Here is an 8,580-nt window from a genome sequence, read left to right as displayed (position 1 = left end):
AACAGTTGTGTGGTAATCAGATTTTGGTGTTCAGAATAATTATTTCATCCCCCATCACCACAACTACCATTTTATTTACATTTTATCATTTTAAAATTTATTATAAAATTTTAATTAAGAATAGTATGTGTGTCACCCAGGAGCACAAAACCAGTCATAAGGGTATTTTTTTTTAATGAAGCCTGAATAAATAAGCTTTCCATTGATGTATGATTTGTTAGTATAGGACAATATTTGGCTGAGATACAACTATTTGAAAATGTAAAATCTGAGGGTGCAAAAAAATCAAAATAGTGAGAAAATCGCCTTTAAATTTGTTTAAATGAATGCATATCACTAATCAAAAATTAGGTTTTGATATGTTTACGGTAGGACAAAATATCAAAATATCTTAATGAAACATGATCTTTACTTAATATCCTAATAATTTTTGGCATAAAAAGAAAAATCAATAATTTTGGCCCGTACAATGTATTTTTTGGTTAGAAAGAAATGCAAAATGCATTCTTCTAGTAAACTCTTCTTATTAGATGAGATATTATATTAAGATATTCTTCTTCAAATGATACCAGTCATTTAACATCCATAAACATGATCACAAACCAAATGAGAATTCATATATATATTTTTTAATTTCAATTAATTTAAATTTGATGCCATATCCCAATATCAGGTTAATATCAGTGTTTATTTAAACAGTGTATTGCTTATTTATAATTCTGGCTGAATTATAGCGAATTAGCCCTTTGAAAAAACCCTTCAAAGTCTGTAGTTTTATTTAGTCATTTATTTCTGCACATATGTATTTAAATAAATATAATGATGTCTATGTTCTGCTAAATCTGTGAAATCAAGCAGTTCAAATACATTGCTGGCTTTATGTGACGACGTGAAAGCACCAGACACAAGAGGCTAAACCAGCTGCTGTTTCCGCTAACTCTCCAATTTTGTTTAAAGAAAAACTCAACAATTATTTACACTTCAGAAAGCCAAAGGTCAGGCAAGAGAGTTTGGAGAATGAGCACCTTGCGTCTGCTGCATGCTCCAAGGTGGAGAATGTGACACGGGTGATTTTTGCCATACACCATTTTGTTAAATGAGATCTGACCTGGGCAAGGGTTCACTATTAGCTGCAGAATCAGATATACACACACAGGCCTTGGCTGTTCAGATGTGCAACCTTTTTATTTCACATTAATAACTTTTGAAGCTTTTTTGTTTTTGTTGTCATCCAGCATTGGTGTAATTGAAGTAAAATTCCAGTGATAAATATCAGATCTCGCAGACAGAATCACATACTTCCAAAACAGATGCCTGTCTGCTTGTAAGAACTTCAAAACTCATCTAAAAAAGAACGCCTGTCAGAGCTCTGATAATTATTTAGATATGCCGCATACTTGTGGTAACCAGGCTGAAATGCTCCCTTTTAAATGCCCCACTTTAAACTGACCAAAATTGAGCGAAGAATAATCCCTGTCAGTTGTAGTGGTCTGCCTCACATCAGCCTGGAAAAGCTTTAATACGACTGCGCCACATTCATTTCTGTAACATAAACGAACTCGATTCATTCTCCCATAGCCTGAAAGTGTAACTGAGCTGAATTGAACTGAGGCATTACAGCCGGCGGGCATGTGACCACATAATTTCTCCTCAAAATGCCCCACACTTCCTCTCGGTGTTATCATTATGCCTCTCAACGAGACACTTGAAAGCCTCGGCCGCTCGGAGGCCGAAGCGCTGAACTCTGGAGCTGATTGGGCTTTTTCCAAATGAGGCCATGGTCTATATCAGGCCCGGTTGACGACATAACAAGCCTGTTAATATTCGAAGGAAATGCTGGGGGTCACAGAGCTCGCAGCCGTTGACCTTCAGGGTTCAGAGGGCAGAGAACCAAGGGGTGGCACATGGCAGAAAGAGAGCCCTAATGATTTAGATATCTGTTACACACTCAGCAGAAAGCCAATCTCCTCTTATTAACCGTCTGGCCTGAAAGAGTCGAGCGCCTGTCCGCTAAATAATAAACCAACTTTGTGGAGAGTGGGGCCAATTTTGAATCAGCATCGCTGAAATGACGGATAATGAAAGGCAGTTGACCACCGTCGGCGTGTGGTACGATGACGTTTCATATTCGTCCTCTTTAAAGGCCTATAGTTGGTATACAGTAGGTGGTAGAGGGAACGTCAAATATTATGGAAAATTATAGAGTCCTTTGGACCCGTTTGTTTATTTGCCTTGCGCTCAAAGCACTCTTGCACTTCAGAGTTAAGGAGAGTGCTCAGCCTTTGTGGCTTCTGACAATGAGGGCTGTCATAGAAGCCTCTCTCTTCGGCTGGATTAAGAGCGCATTTGCTAAAGGTCGGCTGAAAACAGCCCGCTGCACGGAGCGGTGCTCGGTTTCATCTAAATAATTTTGTGCACATGAGTCTTACAAAACCGTGTCCTTGGAAAACACTTTCAAAAGCAATTTCCGTCTTGTACTACTGCATGTAAACAGAGTAATTGTATTTGGGAAACTCCCAGCGCCAGCTGAACGCAAGCCTCACACAAGGCTTTTTTTTTTTTTTTTGAATTTTTGCGGGGGCAGAATGGGATTACAGTTTTAATATCATGTATGATTACGACAGCGAAAACGATAAGCAGAAAATGTGTACTATTAGATCCGGGGACAGACGGTGAAGGATCATTGCGTTAAAAATGTAAATATGATACTATGCACTTTTTTGATAAGTTGAAATGTAGGATTCACTAAATGCTAGTTTTTTAAATTAACTTGCGGGTCAAACCGTTGTTATTTGGGGACACTGACTCTACTCTTAAGTTACAGCCCAAGTGTTTCCTTATGGTCATTGGGGTTGCTTACATAGAAAATGGCTGGTTTCATATGTATGGTAAAAGACCAGATGTTTGCATTTGCGAGCCTCAACCCTAAATTTGTTGCATCTGGCGCTGGGCTTCTCTGTTTATGCCAAACTGAAAGGTTGCGATTATAGATGTTTATTCACGTCACAAGGATTTGATCACACTACAGTGTGAAACACTTCACAACCGCTCATGTGAATGGGGGTCACGGAGAGTTTAAAGACCTGATGGGAAAAGCTTATTGGCTAATGGAGGCATAGATATGCCCATTCATAAAGTTCTGGCACAAAGTATGCAACATTTTCAACTTTTTTTTTTTTTTCAAGTATCTTTTGCAGGTGGAATATTCCACTCTGTGTGACCCACTTATTTAATCAGGTCTGGTACCCACACTTATGACCTCATAGCTAGTCCAACAGCTTTAGAACATCTCAGTGTGTCAGCTCATTTAGTTTTAACCTATTTGTGTCATCAGTGGTTATTGTACAGCAGGGGTCTTCAACCATCTTTAAGCCAAGGTTTCTTAGTCACGTGTTGGATACAGAGACAGAGCAGGGTGTACCTGTTACATATTGCCTAAAAATGAGTGTTGCAATTTAACCCTGACCTACGAAAACATGCATATAGTCCCATATTGATATGTACATTATATAAATATTTCTTCGTTATATACACTATCGCTCAAAAGTTTGGGATCAGTGAGACTTGTAATGTGTTTTTAAAAAGTCTCTTGCTTCAAGACTGTCTTTATTTGATCAAAAACAACAACAACAACAAAAAAAAAACAATAATACTGCAAAATGTTATTACAATATAAAATAATGTTTTTTATTTTAATATACTTGAAAATATAATTTATTCCCATGATGCAAAGCTGAATTTTCATCAGCTGTTACTTCAGTCTTAAGTGTCACATGATCCTTCAGAAATCATTCTAATATGCTGATTTAGTATTAGAATTATCAGTGTTGGAAACAGTTGTGCTGCCAAATATTTTTTTGGAACCCGAGATTTCAGGATTCTTTGATGAATAACAAGTTAAAAATAACAGCATTTATTCAAAATATAAATCTCTTCTAACGATGTAAATCTATGCTATCACTTTATATTAATTTAACACATCCTTGGTGAATAAAAGTATTAATTTCTTTCAAAAAAGAAAGAATACAAATTTATTGACCCCAAACTTTTGAACAGTAGTGTATATTGTTAGAAAAAAATGCTGTTCTTTTTAACTTTTTTTATTCATCAAGGAATTCTAAAAAAAGTATCACAGGTTCGCAAAAAATATTAAGCAACACAACTGTTTCCAGCACTGATAATAAATCCGTATATTAGAAGATTTCTGAAGGATCATGTGACACTGAATACTTGAGTAATGATGCTGAAAACTTCAGCTTTGATCACAGAAATAAATTTGATTTTTAATGTATATTAAAATAGAAGAACGTTGTTTTACATTGTAATAATATTTCAGATAAATGCAGCTTTTATGAGCATTAGAAACTTATTTAAAATAAATTTAAAAATCTTACTGATCTCAAACTTTTGACCGGCAATATATATTGTAAGGTTTTTTTTATAAAAAAAAAATTATCTTTAAATTAAATGTAATATTTCAAATATTTAAAAATGTAAGTAACTTATTCCTGTGACAGCAAAGCTGAATTTTCACCATCATTACTCACATGATCCTTCAGAAATCATCATAAGCTGATTTGCTGCTCAAGAAACATTTCTCAACAACCTTGAAAATATAATATTTGAAATTGAAAACTTTTGTAACATAAATGTCGTTACTGTTACTTTTGATCAATTTAATGCAGCCTTGCTGCATATTAGGGCCGGGTTTTGACACAAATGTTACAAATCGATTCGAATCTGAATCACAAGCTTGTGATTTAATTCAATTTCCAATCAACATTGATTATTTTGGATATGTATCAGTTACAGTACATGCCTAATTTTCTCAAGGCAAAAAAAAAAAATCATTCAACTAGGCTAATGCTGTAAAATATACATGGGAGTCAGTTGGTACTACATTACTGCAATATTTAAGGTTAAAATCAACTCCTTTGTATACAAATGCTTCAATTAAGTTTTATATATTTATAAAGTTACTATTACATTATGATATTTCAACTCCAAATCGTTTTTTGAAATATAAACATTTAAATGGTGGCTGTCCTAAAAACTTGACAGATTTATTCAAACATAAAATTATAATGCATGCGTTATATGGATATGCACATATTTAGCTTCTTTCTAGAGTTCATTTTTCTACCTGACTAACAAGTGTATGGTCACCTAATATCTTTTTTTCTGAGGTAAATGTATCATGTGACATTGTTTACAAACTGTTACATTGACGTCTTTCTGGGATTGAATCGCTGATTGAGCAATTACATGAGACAGGATATGGATTTCGGTACATTGTACTCTTTTATTTAACATACCTTCTGATGTTTATTCAGTGCTGAAACTGGTTAAAGCAGAGGAGACGATCAGTTCACGTGCCGCTTCGCATTGCCGCTTCTCTTGAAAAGAGGCGCTACAGAAATCTGTCACTCCACATTAAACAGTGCCAAAACAACATTTACTGTTTGAATATGGTAATAAAATAAACAGAATTTTGAATCTGAGCCTTTGTTTGATATCAAAAGCACAAAGCTTATTGTGATTTATTGGATGGGAGGTGTGCTACAATGTTTTATTTATTAACTGAAAACAGGCTAGACTAATCGTTTCTTGGGATTTAAGCATCGATATTGTTTCGTAAAAATGAGAATCGATTAAAACTGAGAAATATATATTTTTTACTCAGCCCTCTTTTAAAAAAAATCTTACTGAATTGGATATACTGTATTGTCCTCATAGACACATGAACATAAAACAGAAAGTCCCTGAAGGATTTCTTCAGGGGCATCACTGGGATCTTGTTCCCCTCTGCACAATCTTCTTGAACCATGAGGAATGCAACTCCCAGACCCTACAGTGAGGCTGCAGACCACCAATAATCCGCAGCGGTGCCTGCATCACTGTTAGGCCACACAAAGACACGACTTACTCAAACATTCCAATGCAATTAAAGCATCTTCTGCATGGCACGTTTCACTGAACCACTGGGGGCTTGTTAATAAGACCGCAGGGCTTTTACTGAAATCACAGTGAGAGGCGGGCGGTCCATTCACATCTGTGACCGCTACACTGCATATGATCACCATGAGATAAGCTCAAATATGACACTCAGCAGATCCCACCTGGACTCCCCTGACACTGCAATTATGAAACCACTTGCCCTCCTTAAAGGCACCTATAATTAATTCCTAATGGACTCAGAAATGATTTTAAGCCCAGTGACAGTGCTGTAAAACAGGTATAGACCTTAATGCTACATAAAATAAAAGGACAAAAAGACTGTCCTACATAAGCATAAAAACATAATATACATTCATTCAAGGTCAAAAGTTTACATACACCTTGCACAATCTGCAAAATGTTAATATTTTACCAAAATAAGAGGGATCATACAAAATGCATGTTATTCAAATACACAAAAAATGCTAAAAAACCAAAGAATTTGTGGGACCTGAGGGATTTTTCTGAAGAACAGCGGGCAATTTAACTGTTCAGGACAAACAAGGGACTTATGAACAACTATCACTAAACAAAACAAATAAATAAATAAATAAAAAACATCTGTGGATCATTCAGGTAACAACACAGTATAAAGAATCAAGTGTATGTAAACTTTGGAACAGGCCATTTTTATAAATTCAACCATTATTTTCTCTTGTGGACTATATGTAAACATAATTTATGTGAAATATCTTATTCAGGTCAGTACTAAATAAAAAAATAGCATGCATTTTGTACAATCCCTCTTATTTTAGTAAAATTTGCAGACTCTGCAAGGTGAATGTAAACTTTTGACCTCAACTGTAAATAACATAACATCAAATAATTCAATTAGGGCTGGAATGATTCATCGATTCTATTCGAGTATTCGATTTTAAAAATTTGCCCGTATCGAGTAATCGTCAAAATACCGGAAATGGCGCATTCCACACATTAAACCCATTTAAAAATCATAATAAAGCATAACTCTATTAAAAAATCACAAACGCTACAATTTAATTAAATAAATATATGCAATGCTGGTTTAATATGCGCTTTAATTATTCACATGCATGTTCATTACATACCTGCATCTCAGAGTAGCTCCGTTCACAGTGCTCCAGGAACTGTTATCATCATGTGTTGAGCGTCTCAAACTCCATCTCTGCATGTTGTAAACCATAATAATAAACCATATTGATATTTTATTTAAACTAGTTATTATGTGTATTTCAAGTAATTTTAAAGGCTATTGTTCACTTAGGTCTATTTTTATTGCTACAAAAAAACAAATTATAATTATCCGATTACTCGATTACCAAAATAATCGTTAGTGACAGCCCTACATGTCATCCATATCCACTGAAAACTGACAAAGCAATGAATTTTACTTTTACATTATTTTACATTTTTCTCATTGTAGCCATCATGCCTGTTCGGGTGTTTATTTCTCTGGGATTTTTTGGTGAGGGAACATCCTGCATTGCTTTAGCCATCTGCCGTCCACAAGCTGTACAAAACACACACTCTGAGGATATCGGGACAGATGTCTCTGTGGATGAAGAATACATTTTAATTGTAAGTACTGTCTTATTCATATTTGCAAATCTATCTTAACAGCACATTTGGAAAAACTACCACCCAAATGTTTGAACACAACTAATTCATGTTTTCTACGATCTTAAAAAGTTTTCTAAAGTCTTGCAGTATGCTTAAATAACTGAAGTTAGTTTTGTAAAAAAAAAAAAAAAAATGAATGTGAATATATTTGCAAGTAGATATTCATTTATTTATTTTTTAAATCAAGTTGGAGCAGATACTGAAGACCTAAATCTGTAATAAATGCTAATGTTCATATTTTGCTGAATTTAATACTACTCTAAAAGGTGGATAGTATTGGTAATTAGAAAATAAATAAAAAACAATAAGTAGGTGTGTCCAAACTTTTGACTGTTAATGTAAGATTTAACTAAAATACATGATAATCACAGAACCCATGAATGAAGATGTTATGGTTCTCTGTTAATGTTCTATTTAATAGATATTCAAGCCTTTTTCAAACGTTATATTTAATTAAAGAGCTTAACCAGCCGTCGTCTACTAAATCAGTCATACTAAATCTTTCTGAAATGGCACTGCTTTTTCTGATGTTAACTAACTGCTAAAACAATGTTTGCTAAACACTGCTGTGCACAGACAAACAAACTGGTGGCAGGAACAAGTTAGGCCTGATATACGGGCCTCTTCTGCAATTCCTCTCCGAGATAAACATCATTAATACGCTACAAAGTACTTAGGGGGGACATGGGCGCTACGTCGCTGGGGGGGGGTTTGGTTTACCATGAGGCAATGAGCTGTGGCGTTTTCTGCTCTGCGTGTGATACGTGGCAGATGTAGATGACAAAATCGGCATTTTCATGTAGAGAGTGGGAAGCCTGCCACGTACTCCAACAATAACAAATACCTACTCAAATATGGTTTTATCCCAAATTATTTGAAATGTATGTCATGCCGTTAAGATTTATGTGGGATCGTGTGCAACGTCAAAGACCAAAGGGAAGAACTAAAAGAAAAAGTAAACATAAAAAATGTGAAATTGGTTGA

The sequence above is a fragment of the Labeo rohita genome, chromosome 11, assembly GCF_022985175.1.
Source record: "Labeo rohita strain BAU-BD-2019 chromosome 11, IGBB_LRoh.1.0, whole genome shotgun sequence".
NCBI classification, from domain to species: domain Eukaryota; kingdom Metazoa; phylum Chordata; class Actinopteri; order Cypriniformes; family Cyprinidae; genus Labeo; species Labeo rohita.
The sequence above is the reverse complement of the archived record's forward strand: the minus strand, read 5'-3'. Positions refer to the sequence as shown.